This window comes from Corythoichthys intestinalis, chromosome 12 (assembly GCF_030265065.1).
Source record: "Corythoichthys intestinalis isolate RoL2023-P3 chromosome 12, ASM3026506v1, whole genome shotgun sequence".
NCBI classification, from domain to species: domain Eukaryota; kingdom Metazoa; phylum Chordata; class Actinopteri; order Syngnathiformes; family Syngnathidae; genus Corythoichthys; species Corythoichthys intestinalis.
Genome location: NC_080406.1, coordinates 47543510 through 47561023, shown reverse-complemented (window position 1 = coordinate 47561023; position 17514 = coordinate 47543510). Strand labels below are relative to the sequence as shown.

The 17514-nt window shown below is 39.6% G+C and overlaps 1 protein-coding gene across 2 annotated transcripts in view; it reads left to right on the top strand.

Annotated features, from left to right (window-relative positions):
* Positions 1-533: 533 nt before the first annotated feature.
* The window catches only part of LOC130926786 (F-box-like/WD repeat-containing protein TBL1X), a 92852-nt gene continuing 75871 nt past the window's right edge, over positions 534-17514 (top strand). Inside the window, exons 1-2 of one of the 2 annotated variants that reach the window (XM_057852015.1) lie at positions 534-842; positions 913-1263. The gene's annotated coding sequence lies outside the window, so the exon portion shown is untranslated. Of the gene's footprint in view, positions 843-887; positions 1264-17514 lie in introns of those variants that run through there. The other variant, XM_057852016.1, reaches the window with a different exon arrangement.

The following is a 17514-nucleotide window of genomic DNA, read 5'->3' as shown; positions in this document are numbered from 1 at the left end:
TACCTTTTCACACACACATTGACACACCAATGGTGCTGCTGCCATGCAAGGCGCCGCCAACCCATTGGGGGCAAATTAGGGTTCATTGCCTTGCCAAAGGGCACTTCATCAGTGGGCGGTCGTAGTCAGAAATCGAATGGCTGACCCTTCGGCCCCAGGACAACTCGAGCTACCAACTGCGCCACGGCTGCTTACTTGAGAATTTGTTATAGAACAGTAAATAACACAACTTTGTATGAGCAGATTAGTTGACTAATCACACAAATAATCGGTGATTTAATCGACTTTTAAAATAATCATTTGTGGGAGCCCCACTCGATATGGCATACAAAGCAAATTATTGCGCGCATATTGCGGTCATTACGGTAAGCAAAGGAATGTGTCACACTAGTGTAGAGCCGTAATGATGTCAACTTGTTATTTACTTTCCAAATCTGAATGACTGGGCAAGGCGAAAGGAGAATTAATCAAGCACCGGGTTGACTAGGCAGGCGAAAAAGAGGAGCCTCGCGAGTGGGGGAGGGGAACTTCGCCTCGAGGCCTGCTGCTAACATGCTCCACTGTGACACTCCAGCATTACACTCAACCAATATAAACGGCGTCATTTTACACTTTAGTCTATTTTACGAGTGTGGACTACCGAATGTGAATTTAATGACGACACCGAGGAGGCACGAGTGTCTTTGCGGTTGAGTGCCGCATTGGAAGCTTTGGGCTTGTTTCATAAAAGCCCAAGACGACAAACATGGCTGCTGTGTGAGATACGAGGAACAAAATGGCAGACGTAGTGAATAAGCTCGCATATTCGTTACGTTTATATGCGTTCAGTATTCAGGTTTAAGGTCAGTTCGAAGCAAGCTTCCCATCCCCCACCTCCTCGCTGATACTCTCTCTCTCCCGTTGTATTCGTAGGTCTCTCTACCACTGGCGTTGAGCGCCTGCTTGCTGCCGTCTCTTTTCGCCTCCCCGCCGTCCTCAGTGAACGGCGAACTCCTCTGTAGTAGCCCGCTGCGGCGACACGCTAACTTGGCTTTTATTATTATTTTTTTCTCCCTCCCCCTCCCCCACCAGGAGCACCGGGGACGTAGCCGATTTGACCCCCCCACCCCGCCCCGCAAAAAAAAAGACACCGGCGGTCGGAATTTGAAATATGACGCTGAGTAAAATGGGAGGAAAGTCGTCGCTAGCTTGAAGTTGGAGAATCTCCTTGTGGAAGAGGCGGCGGCGGTGGACACCACGAGTTCACTCTGTTAATTTCGAAAGGTACGCTTTCAAGTTGCTAAAAAAATACGTGAGTTTTTTTGTTGTTGTTGTTATGAAGAGACGAGTGCTTATGGCGCTCAATGTCTATATGTGAGAGAGGGGGGGCTACCGGCTCATATCCCCATTGACTGACTCCACACGTGTGTTGAAATTCCTGCCCGTCTCCCCTTCGTTTCCTTAATTTTCCACCATTAATTTCCTCCTTTCCTTTCTACCTTCTAACACCTCACACGTGGGGATGTTTACACTTGTTTTTGATGCCCTCTTCAAGTACAAAAACAACTTTTAAGTCATTTTAACACAATTCCTAAAAGTACTGTATCTGAAAAGCACTAAGTTAAACATTAGTTAATCTAATCTGGTGCTACTTTAAACTGGTTCCTCTCTTTTTGAAATATGATAAATATTTATATTGCCATGCAGATTTGGCAAGCAGTTGAGTGGGGGAGGGGAAGGCCATTCAACTGTACTATAGGTTCCTTCTCGGTTTTCAACAAACTGTTCATGTTACTGTACATACATATAACGTTACCACTCCCAAATGACAGGGTGTAAACACTACTGGTGGCAGTTGAAACAAAATAAACACAGCTATGTGGGATTTCTATGTATAAACTCTTAATCGGACCAATACGTCTCAATGGAGCCATATAAATCCTCTTATTTACTGTAAAATGTAGTTTCTCGTAATCTGTGTTTCGTATTTATAAGATCAAGTAAATGAAGATGCAGTTCGACTAAGTACCTGCTACTACTGCAATCCAAATAATTAAAATGGAATGGATAAGAAGTAAGTAACATAGCCACTTTCACCAATCTTAAACATTCTCAAAACCAATTCAATTCGTTGAATTGGTTAGATCAGCAGATATTGTGTGACTCTGCTTTAAAGTAATCTACTTTACCAGCTTGTTGGCCAGCTTTCTCACCAAAGTTGAGCATTTGCCATGAACCCGTAATTGGGGTCATTTTAAGAAATGGTTTTAGTGCCAGCTGTTAAAAGAACAATGGCGTTTTATGACTGCCTTGGAACTACCCTAATGTTCCCATTCACCAACTTTGATAGTGTGTACATTGAATGTCATTAATGCGTCTCATTGAGGGGTCCTTCAGATGGGTACGTTTTTTTTGCCGTTGTGTAATTTCCTGAAAATCACAGGCTTTAAGTTGTTAGGCTTCTTTTTCTGTTGACACATGTATACCTTATATAGACATACAAATGCCATCCATGAACCTCAGTTAATGCCTTATCTGAATGAAACGCTTTAGTCTAGAAACAAACTGACGACCTCATCAGATAGATTATAGCCACTCGTCATTTGGTGGAGCCATTTAAATCCGTTGAGGGACTGAGCCAATTCACCTATGAGACAGCAGCAAATCCACTGGTTGATTTTAAAGGACCACATGTTGAAAACAGCGCTGTATCCTGTGTAAAAGTAGGGCAAGGAAGTCCCAGGGAAAACCAGTGGTCACCCTTCACTGCTGCAACGTCTGTATCAAGCTGTCCAAATATTTTTGTTGTAATATTTACTTATGATAGGCCATCAGGGGGAGGTGGCTAGTCTCTCCCTCCAAAAGGGACATGCAGTCCGCATGGGCCTCCAGCCAACTGGCAGACTCTGCGTTTACTCTGAAATAACGTCCTTACAAGTACTGGTCACATCAAGGCTAGAATATTTATTTACTTTTATTTTAGACTTAGTTTGGTTGTGTTTATAATTTTGGACTCTTCTGATACCTGGACTAGATGAAATGTAAATGAAAAGTTGCAGTAGGAAGAGGTTGAGTGTGATGCAGGTTTAATGGTGGCAAATCTAGAAGGTTGGAAAGTTGCTCCTGTTTTTGAGCAAATGTAAATTGACATTTATGTAGATAATGTCACTTTTGGTTGGAATCCTGTTATGGCCAAATGTGGTTAGTGGACATTTTTATGATAATTGATGGAAATGATCAGGGGTGATTGTTATTTGAAAAAACAAAACAAAAACAAGTGACAAGTAGTACATTTGAAAAGGCCTGTTTAGTTGGAACTTGATGCCTACAAAGCTTCATTGCCAAAGAAAGCCGGTTAGCTATAAGTTCCACCATTTCACTGTAGTCAGATAATAATTTTTGTTCATTTCTATCACTCAGAAGTCTGCTGATAAAGAATTTGAGGAGACCAAACCACAGTTGTTAGCTTTTGTAAAGTTTTATAGCTTTTGTGTTCTTTGGTGGGCATAATGTACCTGCAATATTCCAGTTGATGACAGCATAATTAATCCCTTATAGGCACCTCATTGGCTGCCATTGATGCAAAAGCATTCACAACCACTCCTTGCCGTTTCAATGACTTGGATGTCTGTTGTTAATGGCAGGCAATTAGTTAATAATAAATACAGTGGACCTTCATGATTCGAGAGCAATCAGTTTCACAACCGAGCTAGTAATGTGAATAGCTCGTACTGTGAATATGCTTGAAAGCGCTATATAAGTGTAACCCCATAGCTATATAAGTGTAACACCATACTGTTATTATGAATTAATTTTCTCCATAAGATATAACTGATTTGCTGTTAATGCGTGCAACACTTTCCATAACCCCCAATGTTACCCCAAATAATAATTAAAGGTATCATTTTTAAGGCTAAATAATCTGAAAAATTAAATGTATTAAAACAATGTTATTAATATACAAGCTATTCCATTATGGCTGAAGTCTCGCGAGGTAACCAAAGTGCAAGCCAGCGGAGCAGCAGGAGGAGAGAGAATGGCAAAATTTGGGGTGTAAGTTAACTGGGGCGACATGATTCATGTTCACTTGTAAGCACAAATGATTCGGATACACTTCGATACAAAATTCTATCACCGGAGACTAAGCCTGCACAATATATCGTTTGAACATCGCCATCGCAATGTGCGTGTGCGCAATAGTCACATCGTAGGACGTGCAATTTTTTTTTTCAACATTTAAACTTGTTTTACTTCATGAACGCAGCAAGTGTGCGGATCCTAACTGAGTTATAAAAATTACGGCCGATGGCGCCATTTTCCAGAGCATCGGAATTTAAAAACAACATACATTCATGTTTTTCTGCTTCGTGCTCATACAGCACCACAGTGTCTTACTTTCCCTCCTTCTAGGGAGCGCGACCAAACTGTTTTTCTTCGTCAGTGTTGGGAATAACGCCGTTATAAATAACGCCGTGACATAACAGCGTTATTTTTTCAGTAACGGGGTAATCTAACTAATTATTTTTTACGCTGTTACAACACCGTTACCGTTACTGACGGTCAAAAGCGGTGCGTTATTTACTTTGAATAAATTGAAGAAACTACCAGCCGTAGCGAGTCTACGCTCCTCTATTTATTTGTCATCCAAGACCTGGGGTGCGTTCAGGTTCATGGCAATGAAAATAGTCAACACACATAGCCTACCTTTGCAAGAACGATGGAGTTGACGTTTGATACGGTCATAATGTGCAGGTCCTGCACCCATCTGCAGCAAAACTGTTCGTTCCCTTGTAGCGGAATCGCTGATGAGTTTAGTAACATACACCAAACAATAAATACAGCAGAATGTCCATTTCACGTAATTGTGGAAGCTTATCGACATCTTTACTCCATTTGTATTCGGCTTGCTCGTAAGGGTCAACAATGTTCACATCCTTAAGTTTGATCACATTTCTGTTCTTCGCCTTAGTAACGAGTTTGTTTCTTTATTGAACTGGCAAGTTAAAGTTTGATGTCCCGCGAGCCAGACCTGCTTCCAATATGGCTGTGTTGTTGTCAAATCTCACGTGATCCCCATGACGTAAACGCTCGAGCCTAATAGCGCACGTACTTCAGAGCCGGTTGTTTATATGTGAATTGTCTCGCCCTATGTTTGTATATGTGTATTTGTTGTTAATAAAGTTTTTTTTTTTCATTTTTCCTTGTTTTTTTTTAACAAACTTCAGAGCCGGTGTTTTCACACACAAACCGGAACAGCGCGTGCTGCAAACACACACACGCAAAACAGATGCAGAGGGATATGATGGCAGAGCATTCAGAGGAAAATTTGTCCTTTACGAGGTGGAGATATAAACACTATTTCAAGTAGGTCGAAATTTAAGGAAAGAACGGGCATGTAAAGTGTAATTTATGTCCCGGGGCAAAGCTTTTGTCGACATCTGTGGTAAGCAATTCAAATCTGTTTATTTTTGTTGCACTTCAAGTGTAGGATAAATCTGTTGCTGGTGAGGTGCAATAAATATTACAAGGTTCTATAACACAACTACCTCTCTGTTCTTCTCTATTCAACTGACTCAAACACTGCTCAGAACATTTCAAATTCTTTGACATACAACAACTTCTTTTTAAAGTAACGGAAATAGTTACTTTCCCTGGTAACTAGTTACTTTTACTATAGAGTAATTCAGTTACTAACTCAGTTACTTTTTGGAAGAAGTAGTGAGTAACTATAACTAATTACTTTTTTAGAGTAACGTGCCCAACACTGTTCGTCAACAGTGCAGCTATCCTGAACACAGCTATTCAAGTTATTTGGTGAAAATTTTCTCGTTCACAATATAATCGCAATATAATATCGCAAACTCCCCAAAAATCGCAATGATAGTTTTCTCCAAAATCTTTCAGGCCTACCGGAGACGACGACAAAAAGGGTCAGGTGGGCAGAGGGGGGGAATTGTGTTAGGTCAAGGTGCTTGTATGCCCTCTAGCAGGACGCCAAGACACTTTGGGAGACAGAGCGAAAGAGAGCTGTGCTGTGGCATTCACACACGCCAAGCAAGACGGAGACTTTTCTGGATTTCGCTCATACGGTTAAAATTTGCTCACTTAATGAGACTCATTTTCTCTTGTGACAGTGCTTGTATCGTGCAAAACTCTTAAGGTGAGGCGCTCGTACCTTGAGGGTCCACTGTACTATGAAATTTTTAAAAAATAACAAAAAAAAAACCGAGTTTGAATGTTAAGTGCCATAATCAGTGTATTTTTCATTTAAATCGTATAATTGTGTTTTCAATTAACTATTTATTCATAATTTCATATATTCATAAAATAGTGTAATATAAGGCCTGTACAATATATCGTTTGAACACCACCATCACAATGTGCGCATACGCAGTAGCCCCATCGCAGGACGTGCGATTGTTTTTTTTTGGTTTGTTTTTAATGTAAACTTTTGATTTTCTTCATAAAAGCAGCAATTGTACAAACACACAGCTTCCTGGATCCCTCTTATATAGACCAGTCTTCATCATTCACAGATAAAATCCATTAACCTGGATTAAACGGGATACTAGTGATTAGAGGTGTGCAAAATTTCCGATTCTTAGATTATTCGCGATTCGGCCGTGGAAGATTCGAGAACGATTCACAAACATCCAAATTCCGATTATTGAAATATGCCAAGTAAAGCGGAAGTACAACACACTCAGCGCGCCGCGCGGTCTTCGGGACGGAACGGAGCGGGAGTAGCTAAACATTATGCTTCTCATTAACCGGCCCCTCGGGTAATGCCAACGCTCAACTCACGGCTCTAGCTCAACTCATGCCACGAGATAAAAAAACACAACAACATACCTGACTGCTGCCGAAAAGCTTCTACAAGTACAGTTAAGCTACATAATGTTACGGTAGATATAATTTATATAGAACTAGATGGATTATTTACTTGGTAGCGGTAGCAGCACATCTGCAAAAAGCTAGATGCGGGCGTTAGTAAACGGCCGCCATCTTAAAGCAGTGAACTTCCCTGCAATGCTGTTGTAGCGAACCTTCCAAGCAAACCTAATTAACTTTTTATCTAAAATACTCCTAAATCGGTAAAATGTTGACTTGAATCTATCTTTAAAATAGTTGTAAAACTTTCACATGTCAAAAGTAGACAAAAGGGAAATTATGGGATAACGGGAGCAATTTTAACAACTTTAACGGTAAATTAATTGAATGTAGTTTAAAGCTGCTGATACAGAATGGGGACTGGAGTTTTTTTTATGTTATTTTTGTATATTTGTTTACTGCTATATGTTAACTTGATACTGAAATAGTAGTTTGGTTAAGCCTGAGAGTATTTTTGAACAATTTTGGAACTAATGTACAAAACTTTATTTAAAAAAAAAAAAAAAAAAGGAGGGGGGTGCATCAATAATCGTTTTATAATCGAATCGGAGCCTCTGAATCGTAATCGTAATCGAATCGTTAGGTGCCCAAAGATTCCCAGCTCTACTAGTGATATCCCCATTGCATATTTTTGCACCCCAAGTCCAAGTCACCTGATTTTGAGAATCCGCAGATACAGCGCCCCGATTCGATACCGAAAAAAAGTTTTATTTTATTTAAAATGTTTTAGTTTTTTTTTTTTTTGCTTTGACGCTCACGCTACCGAGAATAGCCTTTCACTTACAAAATGAATGAGTTGCGACAGGACACTTAAGGCTGTGTATCAAGCTTAACGATGATTAACACATTTGTGCCTTTGACCGTAGAGCTACCGAGGCATCTCTGGCCAGATCAAAGCTACAAACCTGTCAATCATTGTTAACTTTAAGAACCAAACGCCAGCTGCACTGGTGACCTAGAAAAAAAGTTTGTTTGCACAGCTTTTAGGAAGGGAGGGTGAGAGGCAGTACTGGCATGAAGCAGGAAAACATAAGCATATTTTTAAAAATTAAAAACCCAATCTTTTTCACCCGATTCCAATTTTCTGAGAAATGGCGCGATCAGCCCGATTTCCGATCTTGTGATCGGATAGGGACATCTCCATTGCATACAATGTGGTTATAGTGAGTCAACCAAAGTCTTCCCAAACAGAGCTATTCAAATCTGGTGAATCTGGTAGTCCCTGGGTTACGAACGAGTTCCGTTCCTAAACTGGCGACATAACCAGAGTTTCCGTGTAAATCAGAATTAACCCTTTAAGTACCCCTAAATACCCCCTATATCTCAAAATAACTATCCAAAACATGTAATATAAGTCATGTTAATAAAATAAAAAATAGGCTACTCTACTTAACCAGCAATGCTGGTGGATGGTGAAAATGGTACACTGAGTATGCTGGCTTGTTCAGAATTGGTGACCAAAGAGTTCTTGTTTCATTGATGTTTGCTGTAGTTTACACTTTGGCCTGCTCGTGAACAAACATGTAAGTCGATGTGACTTATGGGGCTTATTTAGAGCTTAATTTCAGCAACTTAGTTGAGGTCGAGCAGCTTATGCTACACCGTTGCTTGCTGCATCGGACTCTACCTCCTTAGTAGAAAACAGAAAGCTTTGGGTGCGCGCGCACTCTAATTAAACTGATACATTTTACTATTCTACAAAAAAATAAGTTGCACATCATGTAAATTTTCGATCAATCTTAGTGAAGCAACAGCTGCTCTTATTGGCGAAACATTTAGAGGGAAACTTGACATCTTTTACACTGAGAAAAATGCGCAAACACACACTCAACACCTACATATTACAAACAAATAATAAATACAAAAGTGGTATATACAGTTGTAGCAGTCATACCCAAATCTGTCTTGACTTCTCTCTTCCTCTCCTACTGGTTGTTAGGAGTACGATGAAGTCGTAATGAGCTTGTAACGCTACTTATAGCTAGGTAGCATATACATGTTTTCAATCATGTTTCTTTTTCCCATTTCCTGCCTGTGATGTTATAGCACTATTAAAATTAACTGCATTCATTTTTGAGTTAACTAGTCACTGATTAACAATAAAACATATATACAGTATAACAATAAAAAAGACCTGTTGTCCACATTCTTAGACTTTACATTTTGGGACATGTATGCCACGCTTGTGTACTAAAAAAAGTTAATACTGTGGCCTACATGGCATAAAATAAGATGTTAAATTATTTAGACGCCAGAAGTTGATTAAGAATTTTCAGCTCTTGTGCTTGAATATACTCAAGTTCTAACATGAAACATATGACTGTATCCGGGAAGTTCACTTATGCTGGCCCAACAATCGTTTTACGCTCATTCCCTGACGGCAATGCTAGGCCTCACCCTTTAAAGCTGTACTTTGTCAAAATAGCAGTAACTAAAATAATAGCTGCAAGTCCAGTCTTTAAATGTTGATTTGCCATCATAGGTGATAAATACTGCTGTACACTTCTCAAAATGTTTATAAAATGATTACTCTTTGCCAAAATACAAAATCAACATTGTGTTTGAAATTCGTGTGTGTTGTGTAATGCTAAGGCTCATTGAAGCTGTCAATGCCGCCGCATAGACATTTTAGGTTATATCTCTGGTGTAACCGCTGCATGACGACGGGACAAAAGTCTCAGAGAGAAGTGGCCCAAGGGCAGGGTCCATGAAGGTCTCGGTGGCAGAGAGCTGACTCATGATTACTGAAACAAACACTTAAATATGTATCAGCAGAGTAATAATTGAACCAGTTATGAGATGCCAAGTTATGCGAGCTATTAAGACAATTGGCATTCTTGATGTCTTGAGAGGCTGCAGTTAAATGGAGTGCTAGAATGCAGAGGAGTTGCTGCTAATGCAGATGAGGAAAGACAAACTTGAGAGGCTTGTGGGTGTTATTTTCAATGGTTGACGTTCCATGTTTGGGCATATGATAAACCAGCGTTTGAAGTTGTGACATAAATGATCATACTTGACTGTTGGCCGTCATGTTGGTATGGACAGCTGCATCATTTTTAGGTGGTATTTTGTATTAAAATTAGAAATTGAGAATCACGGCAAAAGAATTTTCATGAGACTACACCAGGGGTGTCCAAACATTTAGCAAAGGGGGCCAGATTTGGTGTGGTGAAAATGTGGGGGGCCAACCTTGACTGACGTCCTTTACGTGGAACAATATATTCAAGCAAATTTAAGCAATCCATTATGTGTGTCACATTTGCTTTATTATTTTTTTAAATAAATAATTTCAACAATCTCGCAACCATCCTTTGTGGCGTTCTCTTTCGACTCTCAGGCTCTTGCGAAGTACTGCTGCTGAAAAATTAAACTAGCTTCAAGTTGCTTCAATTTCTCACTACGTATCTTCTTTGTAATCTTGTCGAACATGTCAGCGTGTCTTGTTTAGTAATATCGCCTCACACTGAACTCTTCAAAAAACAGCGACTGTCTCTTTGCAAATGAGGCAGACACAGCTGTTGCGTATTTTAGTGAAGAAATAGTTCAATTTCCACCTATCCTTGAAGCGTCGGCTGTCGCAGTCAACTTTCTTTTTTTTTGTTGATTGACGCCATTTTAGAAAATTAAGAGTAAAAGGTCACACGGGGTAATGTTGCTTAGAGTGCTGCTGCCTTTTAGTGGGTAAATGAGGAGCAGCATTTAGTGTGTACACTACTTCATATGCTGGTAGCAGTACTGCTGACCAATTTATTAAGTTTGTGTGCGGGCCAGATGTTATTGATTTTATGACAGAGGCTGGGGGCCGGATGAAATTTGACCACGGGCCGCATTTGGCCCCCAGGCCGGACTTTGGACATGTCTGAACTACACAATCACTAAACTGTTTGATATCTGCAACTGTACATAAAATGCCTCCTGATATATTACTGTAGCTTCATTGTTGAAATAAAAACATTGCCTTAGAATTCTTGCATCACCCTAAAATAAGTTTATCTCAAAAGTAGAATGTTGCCTCTCAAATGAAGTCATTGATTTAAAAACTGCTCATCCATGGAATAAAAGTAAGGCCTAGCCTTACATGCAGTCACATTTAATAAATCAGGTTTTAAAAATGATCAAAGTATTGATACTGAAATGTGTTATATTTAATTGCAAAAGTATTGATTCAGTTTTTTGTTTTTGCACGACCAGAGGTCGCCAGAATTTCTTATCGGGTGAATTTGATTTTGCACTCTTGATAGTAAAGGATACTTTTGCATCTTCCTTGTTAACTAATTGGTTGCCACTGACAACGATAAACGTCTAATCCATTTGAACTGGGAGGGCTGACGGCGAATAAACGAATGTTCAATCGCTGCCACACTTCCACGGAAAATGGATTGGACGTCTACCGGTGATAAACTCATTTAAAATGTGTAAATATAGTGCCACAAGGTTGGACTTATCATCATCAATGACCCTTAAAGAGTTGATTAAAAAAAAAAAAAAAAAAAATTTTTTATGTAGTTTCGAAAATGGTATTGATTTTTTTTTTTGTGTGTGTGGCAGGGTATCGAGTTAAAAATGTGCATATTGTGACTACTAGAGGCGTGCGAAATTTCCGATTCTTAGATTATTTGCGATTCGGCCGTGGAAGATTCGAGAACGATTCACAAACATCCAAATTCTGATTATTGAATTATACCAGGTAAAGCAGAACTAAAACACAGTCAGAGCGGTCTTCGGGATGCAATGAGGAATGGAACGAGAGAAAGTATCATGTACAACTCATACCGCGAGATAAAAATAAAACAATAATATCTGACTGCGGCCGACAGCAAATCAATAATCGATTTATAGTCGAATCGGAGCCTCTGAATCGTAATCTTAATCAAATCGTTAGGTGCGCAAAGATTCCCACCTCTAGTCCAAACACGGAAGAAAATTACTCATTCCTATTGAAACAAACATTATTACTTAGCTGTTTGAGGCAGATCTTTAACGTTTTTTGTCGTTGTTGTTTTTTTTAAATTGGTTTAATGCAGTGCTTCTCAATTGTTTTCTGTTATGCCCCCCCCAAGGAAGACGTAAATGTTTCGCGCGACCCCCCCCCCAAACTCTGCCGCCACTGTAAATAGTATCATTTGTCTATTACTATTATAAGTACGCCTCTGCCTCGCATTGTATCCTTTTTTTTTTTTTTTCTATTAGAGAAAATAACGGAGATCATGTTATAAAGAATAACTTTATTAACATTGTTTTGTTTGTAACAGAAAAGACTTAACACGCATCAATATGCCTGAATTAAAAAGAAAAAAAAAATCTCATCCAAACTGTAAAAATACACTCAAGGTACATTTTTGACCATTTGATACTGAAAAATAAAATCAATAAATACTAACAAATTCAAATTGATTAGAAACATTAACTCATGAGGACAATATGCCAAAAAATTTGACCGAAAAAACAAAACTGAATAGAAGGGGGGGAAAAAGTGTCTTTGGACAGAAGGACAGTTTTTATTTTCGCTGCTCCCAGTATCACTTCCAGTTTGCAATGACGTGGGGTTATATTGCACTGAGCATGCTAACAGTGCTCACTGGTTTACTGATATAACACTGACAAAGCGGGATGATTGTTGGCAATATTCGGCACGTTTTCGCTGAAAAACAACCAAGCAGCTTATCAATGAGATTGGGGTCTAATGTCTTTAAGTGGCGTCTTAATTGATTTGGCTTCCGGCTGGCTGTCCACTATAATCATTTTTAGACATAGTAAACAGTGGTCTTTCCTCGTCTACCACTGTATTAAATGTCAAAGCCAAAAGGCTAACGGCCCGAAAAAAGCGCATTCTCGGCAGCCGAGGGAGAACCATAGGTGAGGGCGGTCGTCGTGACGATCCCAAGCCGAAAATGGCACTTTTCGGGTGGACACGTGAGAACCGGAGAAGACAGTGGGTCGCTGCGTGAGTCCGGCCGGAAAACGGCTTTCGAAAACGGCGCACAGCTCTCCAGCTCTTCATTCATGAGTCTCTTCCGTGTGCTCTTGCTTACTTCAAAAATACTGCACGCACTTTGAAAATGAGAGCGCCACTGCCACCCACTGAGTGGATGTGCAAGTACACTTTATTCTTTATTCCACCTTTTGAGAAGTACTGGTTTAATGGAACATGACTGAACAAGATTAGTGAACGATTATTCAACAAGTTAGGTAAAACAAAAAAGTTTAAAAGTGAACATTTCTCTTTCTGCTGTGTTAAAAAAAGAGCAGAATTTTTTAAGTCCTATAAATTTCTTCATCTGAATGTCGCAACTAAACAATGTTTATTTCAAAGCCAAATTATACTGGACGCGTCTAAGATACAGATCCGCCAAGCTCCGTGTGGACTGCTTGGTCTGCAGTACGTCAAAAATAAGACAAAACATACCTGTTGCGCACAACTGCGGTCCGGCAGCTCCATCCCGACATGAGCTCTCGCGTGATCGTGTGCGATCATGTGGTTTTAAAAACGACGACAAACGCACGGAGTCTGTACCCAACAGAGAAACAGAGAGGTGGACTTGATTTGACTGAACAATTTTCCCGAATTTTTTTGCTTTACCATGGGTTTGTGACACCCTGACCACGTCAACAACCCGTTCTCTACTATTTAAGTACTGTTTTAAATTACATAACTTGCATAACTCAACATCCATCCTCATAGCTTCTGCTATGGCTTTCCATGAAGATTGCTTTTTAAACTTTGTGACTTTCCACCTCCATAATGAATCGTTCATCGTCCATGTTCGCTTGTGTTTAAACCGTGAAAAAGCGCCTGGCCTGTTGACTGCAGGCCTGGCTCGGCCCATTTTGACGTATGCGTCTCTGGCAAAAATATAAAATAGCCCAACCCATCCGGCGGGCTCAGGCACGTCGGAGATGGTCCGTAGTCAATCCATGGCGCATATGCGGCCAGTATAATTTGAACAATATGATAGAATGGAAATGGATTGGCTCCGCCGCTATATCTTGGTGGATCCGTACCGCAGCCCCGTCCGGTATAATTTGTCCTTAATGTGTTTGTTTGCTCCAAAGATCCCAAATAATATGCAATTTTTCTATCCAGTTGGTGGATGTGGACCTTTTATTAGTGAAGAAAGAGCACAAATGATTTCCAGTATATGACTGTGGAACCTCTCCATGGGGCTTGACACTTCTCAGATCTTGGATGATCATTACTTGTGCGATATTTGTCACCTGCTGCCTCCGGAGGAAATGGAGTCGGTGTGCAACATTAAAGGAGACATGGAGGATTAATGTAGGATAATTCAATTTTAGACTTAATTACAGTTGGCCTTCATTTAATATATGTTCCTGGTGAGGTGACTGAACGTTATGCTACTCTAACATTGGTTGCAATACTGCCCACAACGGGAGGCCCATAAAAAAATAGGACAGAGCAGCTCATTTACAAACCAGGCCGGAATTCTCAAAGATCTTTTTATGGAATGTCATAGTAATTAACAAACTGAACGGCATTTTGTAGCCATTGCTACTTTCTGTGTAAACAAGCAGAAACAATGGCAGATAATTTAATATTACGCCAGTCTCAGAGGCTTGTTTCCTAGTTTTCTGGTCTTTTTTTTTGAAGAAGAAAGCTGAAAATAAAGACAATGTTCCTTTTCCATCCTTGACTATTCTGAAGCTTAAAGGGCCTCGACAATACGACAAACACTGGCACTTATAGTGCTGGACTAAAGTCCACTAATGGTGACCACAATGATCACTATCACTGTAACAGTTCAAATGAACTGGAGGTCTATTGCTGTCCATGGCGCTAAAACATGATCATTCACTGCCATGGAATGTAACTTTTTCAAATTATGCAATTTTTTTTACTTCCCATCCTTCACCATCACAAAATGCCTTGAGGACTCACTTTTATTCCCACCATTTGTGTAGGGGTGTAAGAGTAAACTCACAACATCACTGTATAAATTTCAGGGTTTTCCCCTCGTGTTTTATAAGCCTGGCCAGGCTTCTCTTGCCCCTCTGCCAGGCTAAAATAAACAATTGTATAAAACTGTGTTGTTTTTGGCAGCCCTTGGAAAAATTCTCATTAGTCTTAGTCGTATTTTAGTCATTTCAAAATGTGTTTTAGTCAACGAAAACTCAAATTTAGTCTAGTTTTAGTCGACAATTACTCAAAATATTTTTGTCTGTAAACTTCAAAAGTTTTAGTCCATGAATAAATAAATAAATAAATAAAAGTTTTCCAACAATTTCGAATGAACATTGACGGACAAGCACATAATTGTAGAGTCTACTAGGATATCACCATCTTTGTGTTGATAATGCACACTTAGCAGGAAAACAGTACATTATTTTCATTTTAACTCACCTGGACCCCACAAACTGTATGTAAAAGGTTTTCCAGGAGTTTAAGATGAGACTCACCTCTTGTAATGCTAACGGAAACGCTATGCTAACGCTACACGGTTCCATTTAGTGTGTGATGATCACTCACCACAGACCTTTTAAGGCGAAAGCAACATATCTGGCCAAGACAATAAAAGAAAACTTACCAGGTAGCGCCTGACATGTGTTTCACAAAAGGCAAGTCTGGAGCTTGGAGAGGACACCAGTGAGTAAGGGTGTGTGTGGGGCGGGCAGGGGGACGCAGCACAATGTCACACATTGTGAACTTATGACGGATATTATGGCGAATTTTCATCTCGTCTTGTCAGACAAAAACTGGCATTCATCTCGTTATGTTATAGTTTCCCAAGACAAGTTATTAGCTCCTCATCGTCATGAAAATATTGTTGGTTGATGAAATAATTTCGTTATCGCCATCGTTGACAAAAACAACACTGGTATAAAAAGTATACATGTGTCAATCACGTCTGGCAATTATGGTTGATAGCGCAATTTTTATTTTTGTTTTTCCCAAAACATGGTGGGCTTTTCTACTATTAGACTCAGCTAGTTTTGTTCCCGCCGACGCTTTGAGCCATACTTTGACCCCCTCAAAATGCTTAAAACTGACCAAACTCAACAGCCAGGTGAACACTGGTGAAAACTTTGATAAAATGTAAAAAAAAAAAAAAAAAAAAAAATCAAAATATGCATAAATGTGTGTAGCGCCTCCTAGGTACAAAACAAACTTTTTTTTTTTTAAATTAATTTATTTTTTAAGGTGAAAGAGGAGGTAGCAACGCAAAGGTTAAAACTAAGAACACATCAGTACTATATAAATGGGATATCATACGCGGTGCCCAGTCTGCCGTTAGTACTACATCCAGTTTCCTTTGGGTGGGCAGAGCGAACACCCCTGGATTAGATTGTTATGTATGAACCGATATCGTTCTTGATTCTGTGTATCGTGATACCCCAAAAAATTGCTACACCCCTATTTATTGTTTTTGATATTTTGCTGCTTTGTAGAGCAAGTTTGTTGCCAAACCAAGCAAATTGTAGTCTTCAGAATCAGACATCTTTTTTCTACTGTACTTTGTTATACTTAATTATCTTCCCTATCCCTTGCTATCCCTATCTTAAGTGGATACATTTTACCTCTTTTATAAAACACACACTTGATATTAGCGAATTGAAACCACTCATTAAGGTCAACAAGTGTCTACAATAAAGAGATGTCTTCCTTGATATGAAAACAGTGATTATTGCCTAAAGTGGAAGTCATTAGTAACACTCAGTAGGCAGTGTAAAAAAACAAAAAACAAAACCAAATATTACCTAGACGCATAACGTGATTTCAGATGCAACTGAACTTATAGCATAAAAGGGTAACGCTGACAATAAATGATCATGTTTCAGTGTCAACCACGATAGACGTTCAGTCCATTTTGACGGGAAGCGTTGGCTGCCAACCACTCGCAGTCAAGATGGACAACAGAAATGGAATAGGATTAGGAAGCAAAGGAAAACAACTAACCAAGCTTGCCATCTTGATGATATAAATAGCCTCACGCCAAGAGGAAATAACCAAAAATGTTGGATGTCTTCCATTGTTACCCTTTGTTTACCCTGTCTCTTTGTTGAATTTGTTGGCGGGTTGAGCTGCTGTGACGTCGCACTGTTTATGTGTCCTACCCACCCCGCTGTGGAAATGCAAGCCACATTGGTATTGACCGTTTTAAACTGCAGCATCTCGTACAGCTGCACCACTTAATGGAAAAATGATGAAAGTCCCATGAAGAGCAATACAAATCTGAGTTAGATGCACTACGTTAAAGCATCAAACTACACACATGCAGAAGATGGGGAACAATTATGTAAAAAAAAGGGGTCAAGCTGTTTTTTTGCCACTCCCAGCTGAAGTTGAAAGGAAAAACTAAACACACAAAACTAATACTGTATTTTTCGGACTACAAGTCGCACCTGAGTATAAGTCGCACCAGCCATAAAATGCTCAACGAAGAGAAAAAAAAACCATAAGTCGCACTGGAGTATAAGTCGCACTTTACCTGAGAAAATCCAACACATAGATATGTCATCTTGAAAGGCAATTTAATATAAAAATACAATAGAGAACAACATGCTGAATAAGTGTATGAACAACGAAATGCGAATTTACTGTCCTCACCAGGACGCTACGGCTCGGTCCTGGCTATACAGTGAGCTACACTCCCAAATGACGATGCTGGACGTCCGTATAATTTGCTG